The sequence below is a fragment of the Pituophis catenifer genome, unplaced genomic scaffold (assembly GCF_029215685.1).
Source record: "Pituophis catenifer annectens isolate HBS135680 unplaced genomic scaffold, rPitCat1.0.hap2 SCAF_3, whole genome shotgun sequence".
NCBI lineage: Eukaryota > Metazoa > Chordata > Lepidosauria > Squamata > Colubridae > Pituophis > Pituophis catenifer.
In genome coordinates this window covers 39,728,750-39,747,185 of record NW_027256883.1, presented here as the reverse complement: position 1 = coordinate 39,747,185, position 18,436 = coordinate 39,728,750, and the positions used below count along the sequence as shown (strand labels likewise).

Sequence of the window (18,436 nt, the reverse complement as noted above, 5' to 3'; positions counted from 1 at the left end):
TTTGTGGTTTCCAAAATGTATTGAATTATAGGCTGATTTGGACCCAGCTATGGGGTAGAGAAACATAAACCTTAATTTCAATCAGAATTGCAAGTCTGAGTTTGAGACGAAGTTAATACAAGGACACTGACTTCACTAAGCTACCCATTCACTTTCTCTTAACTTGTTCTTAAGAATTGGTCCCTCTGTCATTATAGTACTATTTTGGCGGGGAGACAGGATATTTTCGGGCCTTCTGGGCCCACCAGAAGTAGGGAAACAGGCTGCTTCCTGCCTCCAGAGGGCCTCGGGGATGGTGGTGGGGAAGGACGGTTTTTCTCTCTCCCCAGGCTCCTGAGCCTTTCTAGGTGGGACCAAAAATTGGCAAACAGGCCATTTCTTGCCTCCAGAGAGCCTCCGAGGGGTGCGGGGGAGGCCGTTTTCACCCTCCCCAGACTCCTAGAAAGACTCTGGAGCCTTGAGAGAGAGAAAAAGGGGCCTACTGGGCCCACCGGACCATTGCGTGACAGGCGGGGGGGAGTGGTCATGTGCTCATGCATGGGGGCAGGACGCATAGAATTATGGGTGTGGGCACATGCATGTGTAATCCCCCCTGCGCTTCCCCTACTCCTGGCACGTGATGGCAAAAAGGTTAGCCATCACTGTTCTATACTGTTCATTCCAAATTTTGTGCTGTTGAAACTACATTGCAAATATAACTGGAACCCTCCTGGGCCCTATGGAACCAGGAGTTGACCTTGGGAATGAAGGAGCCTTGATAGTACAGTGGTCTACGCACCCTGTTATTAACACAGCTGCCTGCAATTTGCTACTGGTTCAAATCTCTCCAAGGCTCAAGGTTGACTCAGCCTTCCATCCTTTCTAAGGTAGGTGAAATGAGGACCCAGTTTGTGGGGGCAATAAGCTGACTTTGTATAAATATACAAAAGTATGAAGGCTATTGCTTAACGCATTGTAAGCCGCCCTGAGTCTCTGGAGAAGGGCAGCATATAAATCAAATTTAAAAAAAAAAAAAGAAAAAAAAAAAAAGGAGGAGGTCGAGCCTCAGGATCACCTTGTCCAGGTGGAAAATGCAAAGGTCAGCTCTGATGGAGAGAGCTGCCATCTCGGATATGCGCCAGGCTGATGTAACTGCAACCAGGAAAGCCACCTTAAGGGTGAAATATCTGAGGCTCGTTGTCCTCAGGGACTGAAAAGGTGTTTCGGTTTAGAGCCCGCAATACCCTGGGTAAATCCCAGGTGGGGTAGCGGTGAACAACCGGGGGTTGCAGATTACTTGCACCACGCAGAAACCTGTGGATGATGGGGTGGTGTGCTAGAGGTTCCTTGTTGGAACTCGACAAAATGGTGGAGAGAGCTGCCACATGTCGTCTAATAATGTTGTGAGCCAGCCCTTTGTTGAGGCCCTCCTGCAGGAAATCAAGTACCTGTGGGATAGAAGTTGAAACAGGGTTAATATGGTGCTTAGCACACCAGTTGGTAAATACCTTCCAGGTGGAGTTGTAAATCCTGATAGTGGACTGCTTCCTGTCTGCCTGTATAGTCCGAATGACCTTTTCGGAGTAATTATGCCTCCTCCAGAGGACCCCTTCAAGTGCCAGGCAGTCAGTTGGAGCCACTGAGGCTCCAGATGTAGTAGGACCCCCTGGCTGAGAGAGATCCTCTCTGGAGGAATCCTCCAAGGTCTCGATGTAGACAGAGCGACTAAATCTGCGAACCAGGCCCGTTGGGGCCAGTGAGGGCCACCAGGATGATTTCTGCATCCTCCGAGATGACCATTCGATTTACCCCCAGTATCAGGGGGAGGGGAGGAAACGTATAGAGGAGGCTGGGGGGCCAGGCGCAGCAGTGTGCGTTGGTCCCCTCTGCCTCCTGGGTTAGAAACCTCGTGAGATAACGAAGTTGGGTATTCAGGCGAGAAGTGAACAGGTCCGCTAGCGGTTGCCTGAACCTGTCGCATATGTCCTGAAATACTCCTGGGTGGAGGCGCCATTCGGCATTGTCCACCGTAGTCCTTCTCAGGTAGTCTGCCTGAGTGTTCGATGTCTCGACAATGTGCTCCGCCTTGAGGGAGAGGATGTTCTTCTCTGCCCACATTCCTAGTCACAGGGATTCCGCCATGAGGCGTTTGGAGTGGGTTCCCTCTTGACGGTTTACGTGTGCTTTTGCAGCCACGTTGTCGGTTAATATCAGGACATGTTGTCCCTGAAGAGATTGGTGAAAATATCGTAGAGCCAGAGAAATTGCCCTCAACTCCAACCAGTTGATGTTGTTGGTGAGGTCCTGTGATGACCAGCGACCTTGCACCACTTGGGAGTTGAGGTGAGCTCCCCAGCCATAAAGCCTGGCGTCCAATGTGAGCGTGATCCGCCCAGGCTCTCTGAAGACGGTCCCTTTGCCGAGGGCAGAGGATGTCCACCAACGGAAAGATCTCCTGACTGGGAGGGGAACCCTGAATTTGGTCCGAGAATTTGACGTGTTTGCCTGCTAATATGGCCATCGGAACCACTGAAGGCTCCATGCATATAGCTGGGCCCAAGGCACTATTTGCATGCATGACACCATCTTGCCTAATAACTCGGACAGTGTGAGTAAAGGGGTTTACCCCCAGGGTTTACCCTGGGGTTCTGCTCGATCGGAACTATCAGGATTCTTACACTGTCCCGTCATTCCTGGGAGAGGAATACCTCTCCTCGTTTGGTGTCTATGATGGTTCCTAGGTGAGTTATTGTGGGGTCGGGAATCAGATGGCTTTTTGAGTAATTGACTTGGAAGCCATGGTCCTGCAGGGTTCATATCGTTAATTTTAAATCCTCCTTTGCCCTGGGCAGGGAGGAGGCCTGGATCAATATGTTGTCCAAGTAAGCCTGCAGCCTCACCGGGATTAACCTCAGGCGAGCTGCTAGGGCGGCCAGGATCTTTGTGAAACATTGTGGGGCCGATGCCAGCCCAAAAGGCAGGGTGCAGCATTGCAGGTATTGGCCCGCATAGCAGAACCTTAGATACCACCGATGGGCCGGCAAGATTGGAACATGGAGGTATGCCTCCGAGAGATCTATTGAGGCCAGAAAATCCCCAGGACGAATTCCCTCCAGGATGGACATTAGGGAACTCATCTTGAACTTCTTGTAGATCAGATGGGAATTGAGGTTCTTGAGGTCCAGGATTGCTCTCCATCCCCCTGAATGCTTCGGTACAATGAACAGGATCAAATAAAATCCCTTCTTCCATTGGTCTTGTGGGACCACCTCTATGGCTTTGATGTCCAGGAGGTGCATAGCGCTCTCCATGAGATTCCGCTTGACGCAGCTGTTGGAGACAGGGCATTGCATGAAGTGGTTCAGGGGGCTGGAAAGGAACTCAAGTGATATACCGAGTCTGATGGTGGACAGAACCCAATTGTCCGTTGTTGTGAGCTTCCACTGGTCTACAAAGAGGTTCAATCAGCCTCCTGTGGGGAGGGGGGAGTTGACAGATGAGTCATTTTTGTCTGTGGAACTGGCAGTTGCCAGATCCATGAAATGGGCGTTTATGGGGCAAAAATTGTTGTGGTCTGTCACAAAAGGAATTTTTGTCAGATTGGTGGGGCTGGCCTTGCGGGTAAAATCTCTGCTGTGGTGGCCCTTCATACATGTTATAGCGAAAGGGCTGCCTTCTATAATAAGGAGCGGACCATCTGTCCGCTCTCCTCGCAGAGAAAGGTAAAACCTTCTGCCTTTTCCTGTCTTCGATAAGGAGCAGATCTAAGGATTTCCCAAATAGTCTAGTCCCTGTGTAGGGGGCTGCAGCCAGCCTCCATTTCCCTCGTAAATCAGCAGGCCACTGACAAAGCCAAAATAGCCTCTGGGAGGTGACTGACAAAACCAGAGCTCGGGAGGCATATTTTGCAGCGTTTAACGTTGCGTCAGCTGAGAATTGAGTGGTGGCGATTATTTTGTTGAGGTTCTGATGTAATCGTGCCTCATTTGGGGCCAGTCTAGCTTGCATTTGTTGGAGTCATATAAGGGAGGAAAGGTTGAAGAATGCCACAGTTGTGGCCTGAATTGCCCAGGCGGTTTTTTTGAAGGACAAGTTGAATTTCGTGTCTTCGGGTCTCAGGCCTTCAGAGATGTCCCCTGCCAAGAATGGCGTAGGGGACGATAGGGCAGCAACTGGACCATCTACAGGTGGAACCTGTAAAAACTGGGCAAATGCCGGTGCCGTGCTATAGTTCCTCCTGTCTGCCCCATTGGGGGTGGGTATCGATGCAGGGCTGGCCCACTGTTTTTGGACTACATCCATAAAAAGCTTGGGGGCCAGGATAAAAAGGTGCTCTGTCACTGGCTCAGAAAAGAGGCCTCGACTATGACCATGGGGAGGAGCCAGAGGCTCAGAGGTTGGTTCATTATCCTGTAGACTGGCAGTGGCCTTCGTCTTATGTAATAAGGACTTAAAGAGCCCAGGAGGGAATAGCCCCGTGTAGGCCAGGGTGTCAGGACGTAACCCCTCATCATCAGAGAGATCATGGTCTCTCTGGGCCTCTTCCCCCCCAAAAAAAAAAATCACTGTCCCTTGAATGAGAGGGCGAATGCTGTGGGGGTTCAATCAAGCTAGCAGAAGGTGAGGCCTGCAACTGACGTGAGAATGAGTTGGAGGCAGGCGAAGCGGAGCAATGCTGTTGGATCCCCGCTGCAATATCCTTAGTTATTGCCTGTGCAATCAGTGACTGTTCTCAGGTAATTCAGACAATTGAGGCCCAGTAGGCTCTGGGGCCTGAGTGGGCCTGGATGCCCTTCCTGTGATGTGTCAGGCAAAGGGATCGTCACCTCTGATCTGCTCCTTACCAGCCACAGAGGCTAGGTTTGGAGAAAGTGTACCAGCGCCCTCAGGTGGCCAAGCCTGGGGCGAGGGAGCAGCCTGCTCTTGCAGAAAGGGGCAGGAAATGTTCACTGCATAGTGACTGAGTTTCCATTTCAGCCTGTTTCTTCTCCGCCTGGGAGGTCTGTCTTTCTGGAGCTTTCTGCTTTGATTCCTTAAGCTCTGCCTTGGAGAGCTGTTTGTCCTTGCCTCCCTTATGGGATTTGCAGGATGCCTTCCTGCTTCCAGAGGCCTCAGCCTCCTCCCTGGGTCTGGCTCGGTCTGCCATTTTGAATGGATTTTTTGAAGTAAACTGCTTCAGAAGCACCGCCAATGTCGGGTGGGAAATGGAAGGCTCGTACAAGGGCCAAGCAGTGATGGCTGTTCTGGTTATACCGGATTAGCCAGTGCACACATGAGCAGGCTTGAGATGCTCCAAGGGTGGTGTACCTAGGGCAAACCTAGGAATTGCCAGCTCTTGCACCCTCCCCCCTGCGCGTTTGGTGCCCGGTGCCAAAGTTCCAGAGGATGCCTCCTTGGAAATGCTTCAGTGGTAGCTCGATTAGATTGGTGGCACTCCAATGCCAGTGGTGAGAAGGCTGCACTTCAGCTGATATTATTGAGAAGCGCGGAGAAACCGCGGCTTGCCTGGGGCGGCGTTGCACTGATGGTGGAGGCAATAAGAGGCCGTGCTACATATAAAACGGCCGCAGTTCGCTGGAGCGGCAGCACAGCAATGGCGGCAATGGAAGGCCATTCTACAGCTGATTGCGATGGGGGTGTGATGGTGCGCTTCACCTGCAAACGGCTGCAGCTCACTGGGGTGCGGCAATGATGGCAATAAAAGCCGCTTCACAGCTGATATGGGGTGGCTTGATTGCGGCAATCAGCCATGCGGCTTAAAGGTCCGGGCCGCTTGACAACTGGCCTCGTGGAGCTGTAGAAATGCATTGGCGGCCAAGGCTGAGCAGGCCAGCACGAATTGCAACGAGGTGACAGGTAACCTGAATGCAGAAAAAAAACCTGAATCTAGAAATCCAGAATAGTCCAGGAATGTTTGAAATGCAGCAACTGCCAAATATGTCTCTTCTCAGGTCGACTGAGTTGAAAACTGGGCCTGAGAGAGAGACATGAAGTTGTGGCCAAAAAGATTATGACTCAGTCTCTAGACAGATCTGACTGTATCAATCCATTCCTGGGCTATTCCACAGCCACAGAGAACAGGCTTTCAGATAGGACCAATGCCCCTTCCAAATTTTGTCCTGTTGCAACTATTTTGCAAATATAACTGGAACCCTGAATAACCTCATAAAGTATTTTTAAGTTTTTCGTGAGATAGGATCCCGAAAAAGTAAAAATGAAAAATGAAAGTTAAAAGAAAAGATGAATGAAAAATGATGAAAATGACTGTACATGTAAATGTGTTTATGAGAAATAAAAACATTTAAATAAAAATAAATAAAAAAAATGAATAAAAAAGGATCTTATTGCAGTTTTCTAAATTACCTTTATGAGAATCACAAGATTCTTGGCTAATCAATGAAGAAAAGGCAGGCAGGTAGGCAGACAAATATATATATATATATATATACAAGCAGAAGACATCCGAGATTTGAATGAATGAAATAGCTTTATTAAATACTTTGTTCGTTACATACAGTAGTTTTGTGTTCCCTTTAGTTGTTTGAGCAGTGTATAAACTACTGTATGTAAAGAACAAAGTATTTAATAAGGCTATTTCATTCATTCAGATCTTGGATGTCTTCTGCTTGTGTTCCCTTTATTTTTTTGAGCAATATATATGTATGTATGTCTGTCTGCCTGCCTGCCTGCCTACCTGCCTATATCTGCATATATATATGGCGTCGTGGCATATTCGGGTCTTTTCCCGTGTAAGATTGAGAGTGTCTTGGCGACGTTTCGACGAGGTCCCACTCGTCATCTTCAGGCTGGTATCTTCAGCTTCGTATCTGTGCGAGCAAAGCGTGATCGGAGATGCCGTGTCTCTAGAAATACTGATTGGTTGGCTGTGTTGTTACATCTTGATTAGTTGATGGAGTTGATGTTTGCAGATTAGTCGGTTGTTTTGTAACATCCTGTGTGGTCGAGGTCTTAGTTGTGTGCCCATTAGTCTTTTGTGTTATAACGACCTGGGTAATGGGTTGTGTGGTAGCATTCTGAGCTCTAGTGTTGTGACATCAACTCCATCAACTAATCAAGATGTAACAACACAGCCAACCAACCCGCCTGCAGCATCAGAGCCAGCACTCCACACCTCCCCACCAATATTTATAGAGACATGGCATCTCCGATCATGCTTTGCTCGCACAGACATGAAGCCGAAGACACCAGCCTGAAGATGACGAGTGGGACCTCATTGAAACGTCACCAAGATACTCTCAATCTTACATGGGAAAAGACCCGAATACGCCAAAACTTGCATACCTGTACCCATGAAAATCTATATAACACTATACTGTTAATAATGTGACTTTATTTGATTTGAAAAGAATTCTAAAGAAATTTAATGTATCAGGGGAGCAGATTTATTTCAGGAATATTCATGTGACAAGATTGTCCGTATAGAACAGGGGTCACCAACCTTTCGGACGTCAGGGATCACTAAATTCATAATTTTAAATCTCACGGACCACTAATATGAATTTTTTAAAAAGATAAATAATATTTAGTACTATATAAAAAATGCAAATAATTTTTCTGTGGCCCACCAAAATTTTCTCGCAGACCATCAGTGGTCCATGGCCACCAGTTCGTGACCGCTGGTATAGAGAAAACAGTTAGTTTTGCATTGCTACCCAATGACTCATTTCATGACCAGTATCTCAGAAGTATAGACCTTTGCATTTATTTATTATTTTGTTTTTAAATATTAGAAATGTAATAAATAAGGCACTTAAAAGATGGTTGCAATGACATATTTTTTCAGGAATAATGAAACCTGTTTTGGATACATTTATAGAGGAAGCTCGATCCTCATTTCTTTTATTTTCAGTCCCCTTTTCTTTCTACCCTTTAGCTGCATAACTATTTTATCATGTAAATCTATAATTTAAGGAACTTCTGTTAATTTTATGTATTTTGTGGAACGGAACCCAACATATTTTTTTAAGAAAAGCTTTGAACTATTAGTACACAAACAAGGTTAGGTTAAACAAATTAAGTATATTTTTTCCTATACATTGCATGTTCATGTTTTTAAGCTTGAAATCATTCAACTGAGTTTAAAATGCAGGCAATCTTTAAACCTGTAGAAAAAACTGTACTCATATATATTAAGGAGTTCCAAGAAATGATAAATCTGTCCAACAATATTCACAATTAAATCAAGTGGATCAATAAGCTAAGTGATTAATCTGTCAAACAAAAACTTTTGAATTCTTTAAAGATACTTCATTTATCTTTTTGATGTATTGCTGTGATACAGATAAGAAAAAATATGAAACGTATGATTGCTGTATGCAGCAAAAAGTACATTGTGATTATAGTGTAGTAATGGATATTATAGTTATTTTGTGTGTTCTGAACAGCAGATATGAAGCAATACTATAAGTCTACCACAGATTTGCAAGAATATGAAAGATAGAGATAACTTATATAGCTTTCTCTAGCTACTTTTTAGTCCCTGAGGCCCATTTTGTTGGGTTATTGATCCTTTTAATTATAGTTAGCTTCGTATATATTGGGAAAATGATAAGTTTTGATCTGGGTGAATTAAAGTGGCTGCAATTTTTCAACGGTTAATATCACACTTTTGTCAAATCCTTTGAGTTAAAGGTCTTCATTTCATTTACATCTTGAATGTTTCTTTTCAAATTCAGTGTGGTGATATACAGATGCCAAAACCTACCATTATCCTAATACAGTGATGGTTAACCTTTTTGGTGCTGGGTGTAGAAAGTGCGTGCGTGCGAATGCACATGTGCATGCCCGAACCTCCAAAATGCAATGCAAGCGCCCCTGTGCATGCACATGTGTGCGCATTCCCATGCATGTGCATGTATCCCTGCGCATGCGCCCCCCGCACATTTCCCCACCTGTGCCCTGCTTTGGCTTCCAGGTTGGTACAAGCAGCCTTCCAGGCCCAAAATGGGATAGGGGGTGCACGCAAACCACCAAAATGCAATGTGAGCACCCCCACGCATGTGCGGCAGAGACCTGAAGACCAGTTGGCTGGCAGGAAGCACACCCGCATGCACGGTGGAGCTGGGCTGGGGTGATGGCTGGCATGCTCGAGAGAGGGCTTTGCATGCCACAGGTTTGCCATCACGGCCCTAATACATACAAACCTGACTATAACATACTTTCATCTGTATCATGTCCACCATTCCCCCCCTCCCCCAATTCAAGCTAGTTTTAGGAAGGAACACTATAGCTGTGATGGCGGGCGAACCTATGGCATGTGTGCCCGAAGTGGCAAGTGGAGCCATGTCGCCTGGTACACGCGGCGTCGCCTGTTCCTGTTCCGGGTTTCTGGCATGCATGCACACGTGCCAATCAGCTGGCCTTTGTGTGTGCAGGAGTGCTGTAAACCGGAAGAGCTGGTCTTCTGTTTTCCAGCATAAACCTGTGCACCAACCAGCTGATCAGCGCGTGCGCATGCGCGGCAGTAATCTGAAGTCTTGCTTGCGGATGCACATGTGCATGCTGGAAAACAGCCCTGATGAGTGTGCAAAGTGTGCACGCATGCGCTAAGAGCCCCCTTTTCAGCACTCGGTGCCGCACGTGCATGCCTGCGGTCCCTTTTCGGCACTCGCTGCCGATAAGGTTCACCATCACTGCTGCATCAAATAGGTGGTCAGAAGATTTAAGTGCCTTCAAGCCCTATATTGCATGAAGGATAATCCATAGCATATATCTATCACATTAGGAAGAATCTAGTGTAATCATTACAGGAGGGAGGAATTAAATGTTCCTGATCTCAGTGCTAGTTGCTGTGTGTATCATGAATGCTATCTGCCTGATTTTTAAAGTCCTTACATAAAAACTCTATAACTTGGCATAGAGGTTATAGGTTGGGCATCATTGATTTTGTATGCTTCTTTATTCATAGTAAAAAAAAAGTAATAAAAAACCATTGTGGTATAATGATTAAGGTATGAATTAGAAGCTGGAAGACCAGGGTTCTTGAGATAGTGTTGAAACATAAGTTTATACTTTTAGATTTAAGCACATCTCGTAAAAATATTAATTTTTATTAATAATATGTTGCTTAGCAAGTTTTAAATTCCACAGTACATGAACTTTGCTTCAGAAATTTGACTAATATTTGATTGTCTTCATTTCTTAAACATTTGGTAACATACATTTTATTTTTTGTTAATTTCCTATTGCAATACCTTATGAAAGTGCTAATTAAACACAATTTTTAAAGTTAACTTTCAATAAGTTGGCAGTTTTAAAATTAAAAATATCTTACTGAAAAGACATGTCTAGTAATAAGTGTATGCATTACGCAATAACTTTTTTCAAGTCTTTGGTGTCTGTAAGTATGTAGATATAGGTATGCAGCAAAAAGCCCATGGGATTTCTTACTACTCCATCCTCCCAGTGAACTTCCAAACAGATTGACTTTATTTATTACAAATTATTTTATGCTACTTCAATCATCTGACTGGCTTACAGCACAATATACTATGTATAACATAACAATAATTCAATAGTTTATCCACATTATAAAAGTATAATAAATACTTTCAACATAACTAACATCATAAAAATTATAAAACATTATAATATCAAATTAATTCCTCAAGTATATTTCCCATTCTTGGCTCAGTTCCAAAGCACACATTTAAAGAGCCAAACTTTTAAAAATTTCGTGAATATTAAAAGTGAGGGTACAGTTCTTTTATTTGATGGGAAGGCATTGTGCAGGAGGAGAAGTTATGCAGAGAATGCTTGCCTCCAAGTGTCTTTTTTTTGTGCTTCATGAGGTATGGGGATTGTCAGCAAGTATGCTTTCGGGGAAGTGTTGGACGTACAAATTCTATTTGGGGCAAGCAGTCTTGCTAGATACAAGTAGCTTTCTCACTGTTGTGTGCAGAAAAACAAGTTTGTGGGACTAAAAAAAAAAAGTTCAACCAATCAATCAATTCCAACTTCACAAGATCTTTTTTTTTTTCACGAGAAGTTGGAATTGATTGATTGGTTGAACTTTTTTTTTTTTTTTAGTCCCACAAACTTTTTTCCCTGCACTCGATGTGACCGAGAAATGTGATGGACCTGGAAATCAGGTAGGCAAAGAAAGACTTGGGGGAAGTGACAGCATCTGGGCCAGGGGTGAAATGCTGGATCGCCCGAGCCGGTAGTGATGGTGGGTGGTTCGGAGAACCAGTAGCAAAAATTCCTGCCCCACCCCCATGCCCAGCTGAGCCATACAATCATCACATGCTTTTTAAAATTATTTTTAAAAGCATTTTTTCTACAACTCTTCGGCCAAAAAAATGCTTTTAAAAGTTAAAAAAAAAAAGCCTCTGACGATCAGGCAACTCAGCTGGGATTGTCAGAGGTTTTTAAAAGCATTTTTTTACAACCTGTTCGGCCAAAGAGGTTGTAGAAAAAATTCTTTCAAAAAAAATTGGCCACGCCCACTGTCACATTATCCCCCACCATGCCATGTCCACAGAACCGGTAGTAACAAATATTACATTTCATCATTGATCTGGGCACAAGGCGCTGAAATGGGCCCGTCTCTCTTCAGCAGTTGCCCAGGCCCACTGGAGGGAAGGCTGGCATCTACCGGCCCTTAAACGTGGCAGCATTCCAGCTCTGGCCAGGAAGGGGCAATCAGCCTGGGTACTGCAGGCAGGACACCCACTTGCTTTAGCATCCTCCCCCGACCCTCTGGTATTCCGCTGGTGCTTTGGTCCTCGGTTGCCACCTGATGCGCAGACCCCGCCCGCCGCCTGAGAGAGTTTTCACCTAATTTCTGAATTTTGGATAAGAAAAGGGGGGTCTTATACATGGGGGCGTTCTTTAGATGGAAAAATACGGTAAATAATAACATTTTTTAAGCCTTTGTGGATCCCCTGTGACCCCCAGTGTCTATGGACCACAGGTTGAGAACCACTGATCAATTCTACAATTCCTCCTGCAATTCCTGACTGACATAGAAAGAAGCATTGTCTTAAAAAAGCAGCTTTGAAAAACACCTTTAGGACATTGTCCTAAAAGTATGTTAGCAATATATGATTTATAACTTAATATGAGACCTTGGTCCATCAGTTGGTGTATTGGGGATTAAGATGCCAATCTCCAGGTTCAAGTGTGCAACTATGAGGCTGCAGGATGCCCAAGGAGTTATATACCAGCAGATGCTAGTTTCTTGGAGGTGAGATATATCTGCACCTTATGCAGAAAGCATTTAGCTCTATTCAAAGAAAAGTGCTGCAGTCAACTCTATTCTGTTGTTGTCTCACTAGAAGACAGCAAGATGGTTCTTATTTTTCCTTTTCAGGATAGCAGTACAATACAGGAGTATGGGCTTTACTGCATGCCAGAGGTAAAGTTGCTTCTTGGCTTCCTTGAAACTCTTTTCTTTGTTTGCTGGTGGAAAAGGTTGGCATCTGCTTCCAAAGCAGCCAATCTCATCACCACTGAAGATTTGCTCTGGCCTGCTTCCTCCAGAATCAGTAAGCCAATAGACCTTTGTGGGTTATCTTTGTGCTACCAGGATGGAGAGAGGGAAGTATATGAGGTTAGCTGTATTGACTGCATATCTCATTATGTCATTTTTCCCATCTGCCACTTAAGGAAAATGTTAACTATATTACGGCACTTGTTAAATTATTTTAGTAAAATAATCTATGTGAATCACTAGGTATTTAATAAATACTTACACTGTATAGTATTTCATCCATAATTGCACATACTGATAAACTCAAGGTTGCATGAAGTCTTGAAAGCAATTGTATTACCAAAAATTAACATTAAATTGTGATTTTAAAATAATACAAAGGCAAATTTATTAAATAGAGGGGGAATAATGTTAATTGTATTTAACTACTTCAATCAAATTTAAATAAATCAAATTCAGTTAGTAATCTGCTTTGAGTTGTGATCCTACACAACTCTGGAGGAGCTCTGGTGGCTCAGCAGACTAATTAACATCCACTTACATCTGCTGGCTGCAATTACTGCAAGTTCAAATCTCACCAGGCTCAAGGTTGACTCAGCCTTCCATCCTTTCTAAGGTAGGTAAAATGAGGACCCAGATTATGGGGGCAATAAACTGACTTTGTATAAATATACAAAAGTATGAAGGCTATTGCTTAACGCATTGTAAGCCGCCCTGAGTCTCTGGAAAAGGGCAGCATATAAATCAAATTAAAAATAAAAAAATAAAAAAATCCTAGTACACCACTTGCATGGTGTAGAAGTTGGATTAGGATTAGAACTGGAGACATTCACAGCCATGGAAACTCTTTGTTTTGGCTAGTTATTCTGTCTCAGAGAAGTCTATGTTGTCATTCAGTGGGATTGCGAAGTACGCCACCTTGAGCTCCTGAAGAAAAAGTGAGATATAAATCTAACTAATAAATAAATGACCCACATATGGTTGTTGACGTGGAAGATTTGTATTTCCCTAATTTATAAAATAGCAGTACTGTCGGTATCTTAATTTTCACATTCAAAGTTTAATTTGAGAAATGTCTGATTAAGTTCTTGCAGTCTAGTTTTAGTAAAATGTTTTAAAAATAGCTGATATAAAAAGTTGGCAGCATGGCAGTTTATTAATGTAACTTTAATAGAAAAAAGAAGGAACTGAAGGAAACTCCACCTCCATGAGAAAATAACTTATGAATAATAAGCAAATGGTTGCAAAACAAAGTCCCAGGGACTGCATATAATAGGAATCAGCCTAGTATTACTGAAACTATAGATTATAATGCTGATATATTTTTTTCCATATATTTACTATGTTCCAATGTTTTGATAATTTATTTGGCTGACTTAAAGTGTTTCTGAGTTATGAAAGAGGAATAACAATCATATATGGTTTTCCAGATGTATACTACATTATAGAACAAGATGCATTGGTTGAGTATATTAAGATGTGCAGTTGTTTATTCATATAAAGATGTAGTTAATGGACCAGAATAAGAAATAGTATTCTTAAAGAAAAGAGGACACACAATTTTGAGAGGAAAGCGAGGGAAAAAATGAATTGTTTGGGAAAGCTAGAAGTAGTCTTTGATTTGACCACTACTCATACAGTGACCTTTTAAAGTCATGATGGTGCTGAACAAATGGAATAACAATTTCCTAAATTCTGTCCATTGCAGAAGCACCCTGTGATCAAAATTTGCATGCTTCGCAGCCCAGCCACACTTATGATTGTAGCGGCACTCCAACCCTACCCCACCCCCTGCCTATCTTTCTAGCCTTCACCCTGCATCAGCTACCCTCACCTTCACTGTTTTTGAGATGTGCCTGTCCTGACTGCTGGGGCTGGCTTTGGGAGGGAGCTGAAAGCAGCTCTGCCTCCCCTTTTTTCACAATGCAAAGCCAGCTTCCTCTCAGCCTGGCTGCCAAGCCGGACATGCCTCATCATCAGCAGAACAGAAAGATGACAAAGATTTACTGAGGTGGCAGAGCATATGGCAGCAGGTGTCTTGGAGTGCAGGGTATCTGGGACTGTGTTTGGGCTGTGCATTTCTGGGGCTGCTTCCTGCCCTACAAGGCAGGATGCAGGACAGCCAAAAGGGCACAGATATGTGTGTGTGGAGGGGGAGATGGATGGGAAAGTTGGAGGCAGTCCTTACCTTACTGAGGTTCAGAACTAAATGTAGTTCCAGCCTTCCAGTTCAAAACATTCTTGTAGATAAATGTGAATTTTATTCTATGTGAGGAATGTTAACAGAGCATTTATATAAAAATATAGATTTTATAAAATATTTTACTTAGGTTTTTATTTGTGTTGTAAAAATTATCTTTGTGAACAGGACACACTTTACACACTCCCAATATGCTTTTATATAACCTTTATAGGCTTGTAGAAGACATGAATAAGAAAGGATGCCTGAAAATCCTTCAGCTGTATCTTTTTCCTCAGACAATTGAATAACTACAAAGGTTCTGCTTGTGCAGTAAAAGAAATTGATACTGTCCATATACTGTACCAAGAGTGCAAAATATTATGCCTAAGGGCCATTATACACCTTTGTGGTATACCTATAGCATTGTTTTCCCCAGATATACTGTAATGTATAGTATGGATTAATTAACAATACAGTGCTGTATGAATGCACCAATATCCTGAAAAGGCATCTGGAGAGTGAGATGATATGTAAGTATGTCTATAGTTATAGCGAGAGAGAGAGAGACCAAAACTCTCACAGGTCACCTAGTTTCGCAAGACTTATTCAGTAGAATTTTATAGGATTTTCAAGTTAAGAATGCTAAATTTTTGCAAGGTTTTGGTTTATTGTGATACATAAACATGCCATTGTAGAGATGGGGGACTTTAACTACCCTGACATCAATTGGAAAACTACCCTGACATCAACTGGAAAACAAGTGAGAAATTGAAAAGGTTCCTCATGTGCATACTGGCAACTTCATCTTCCAAAATGTGGAGGAGGGAACTAGAGGGTCAGCTTAATACTTATTAATAGGGATGAAGTGGTTGAGAGAGTGGAAATTGTAGAAAGTTTGGGAGAGAGTGATTATACCATACTATCATTCACCATAATGCAGGCAAGAGTAACTGAACAAAAACTAGCGGTCTAGATTTTAAGAGATCGGACTTTAACAGACTTCAACAAAATAACAGTTCAGGATGCTTGGGAAACTCTGAAAACAAGGTAATAAAGGCTTAAATACCACAAAGAAATTAAAACAGGACATTTGATGAGACCAGCATGGTAGTACAAAGAGCTTTTTGACAAACTGAAGGTCCATAAGGACAAGTGTAAAAAATGGAAGAGGAGTTTGTAACTACAGCAGAATACCAGCAAATAGCCCGAATCTGTAACATCAATCCATATGTTTCAGGAATATCTGAAAAGCTCAGGAGGATTTTCAACCAACACAATATACATACACATTTTAAACTCAAAAATACACTAAAGCAGAAGCTTGTCCAACCCAAAGATAAAACATCCAGACACAAACTGAGCAGTGTGATATATGCAGTACAATGCAGTGAGACATGTATAGATCTGTACATTGGAGAAATCTACTGTACAAAATCTACCTTCTGGACAGAGAGCACCCCTGGTTTGAAATAGGGTTTAAAGAGTCCATCTTCATTAAGATTGAACAGCCCTCTATCAGCAGAGAGGGAGATATATGATACTACCTACCTCCTGGTTATAACACAGTCCTTTCAGCAGTTCCAGTTGTCCTTTGAAAAAGCACATTGTGGACATACTGTTTCTATTACTGTGTTTCCCCCAAAATATGACCTACCCCGAAAGTAAGTCTTAGCTTGATTATTACATGTGCCCAATATAAGCCCTACCCCCCCCCAAATAAGCCCTAATTAAGACCCCGCCCACTCCAGGATGTACGGGTAAAAATTAAGCTAGGGTGGGGGTGAGGGGGTTGGAGCTGCCCTACTACTTACTTTTGGACAGTTGCAGCCAGGCTTCGTGCACCCTGACACCTGCCCTTTCTTATGCCTGCAAGGCTTTCCAGAAGGCCTCTGCAGCCGATAACAAAGCTCCAGATCAATCTGGAGCTCTGTTATTGGCTGCAGAAGCCTTCAGGAATGCCTTGCTGTCTGCAGAAGAAGTTCCTGAAGGCCTCTGACAGTGAAAAGGAGGCTGGGGACGATGTGCGCAGTTGAAGTGAGTCAGTGGACGACACCCCACCCCACTAAAATAAGACCTGGTGCCTTTTTTGGTGGGGAAAAAAAAGACCCAGTCTTATTTTCGGGGAAACACAGGTACTAGTGTGCTATTACTACAGCTACTTTATTGCTACTACTAATATATACCACTGTATTTTATTTTTACACAGCCTGGTCTATCTTTAAATCCTCTCCCTAATTCTTTTTTAGGATTTCTTTTATTCTTAATTTCTACTTTATTAAAGGCAGCATGTAAAGCATTGGCACCTTTTCAATGTTGGGCTTGGCTGTGCCTCTTCATTTTCTTCCAAACCCTTTCCTTGTCTGTGAAGAAAACACCTTTTATTTAGCATCTTTGTTTCTCTGTTGTTGTTGTTGTTGAGTTATAAAAACCCACATATCTCCTCCCCCACCTGTTTCAAACTTAAGCCTTTTATAAGCAATTCTGCTATGCTGAAGTGGGGTAAAAGACAACACAGGTACCTGCAATTTTCCCAGCAGTCTGTTCTTCCACACTGTCTACCTATCTATCTCAGCAGAAAATAAGTTAGCATCTATAGTTAGTTTTCTGGATAATTTGCAGTAGATCAAGAAAAGACTGCAGATCTCTAATATTTTTATGATTGGCGAGTTTGTTATCACTCTCCACATAGTTAGGGTTCTGAAATGAAGAATTCAGTGGTAGAAAACTATGTAAAAGACATTGAGCCCAGTCTAAATCAACCACAAGGCTTAAGTGCATCTTGTTTGTCTAGAGTCATTCCCTTGCTCTAGTTGATGGGTGTGGGTGATATTGATTAAAAAAAAAAAGCACAGCTGGTTCTGCAGACAATTCAATTCAGAGTGAAACTTCTTTCTGTGTAAGTACTTGAATTTTCTCTGTGTCTTAAAAAATAGAGAATACAAAGCACGTTACCACTTTTTAGCTTTTTAGAATATTAGCATGTTATCAAACTTGCTCTAAAGAATTCATCAATATGTCAAGCTAGCCACTCATAAGCAGTACTGCACACAAGGTATGCTAACCATTATTAAGCTAAATTGTATGGTCTGATTGATAGAGGTCACCAGTAAAAAGTAGTAACCTGTCAACTTGCTTTATCTGGCAACAGTTTAAGCACGACAGGCTTACCTTTGATTTAAACAAATTTGAGAAATATGTAAAGTTTGGGAAGCAGTTTTCCACTGATTTGATAAAAGAAACCACAAAATGCTGCAGCGCAGGTGTTGAAAATGTTTGAAAGCTGATTGAGGGAAGCAGATGGCTTTAGTCAGTGGCATCCAGCCAAAAGAGCAGGTGCTGGTCATGTGATCACTGGTTACCAGGGTAATCTGATTGCTCTTGGCGTGCAGATGAAAGGAAAGGGGCCCTGCATTCAGCTGTAGCATTGTATAATTTGTGGCAGTTAGAGCGGAAATAAATGCTGGAAATGGAGCCTCATAGTAGGGGAGGCTACTGTCCATGTAGTATATATACACTGGCATGGTTGGAAACAGAACAGTTGTGAAGATTCATTTTGAAGAAAATGATTGTCTTCTGACTCTTAACACGTATCAACCAATGTTTGGCAGTGTCAGAATTTTTTTTGAGCTTTTTGAAAATTAAATGTGTGTTTATAAATTGACATTTTGGAAGTATAAAGAATTTTATTCTTTACTGTTTGTAAAAATAATGGATTAGAATGATTCTCGATCAGTCCCTTTAGAAACCTATTTGTATGACTTAAACATAAAATGTCAAATGAAAACATTTAACATCTGACAAAAGTACACATACAGTTTCTA

The 18,436-nt window shown here is 42.8% G+C and overlaps 1 protein-coding gene across 3 annotated transcripts in view; it reads left to right on the top strand.

Moving 5' to 3' along the window:
• Nucleotides 1-18,436, top strand: part of CHD7 (chromodomain helicase DNA binding protein 7) — a 192,259-nt gene that overhangs the window by 102,091 nt on the left and 71,732 nt on the right. The gene's annotated exons all lie outside the window — the stretch shown is intronic.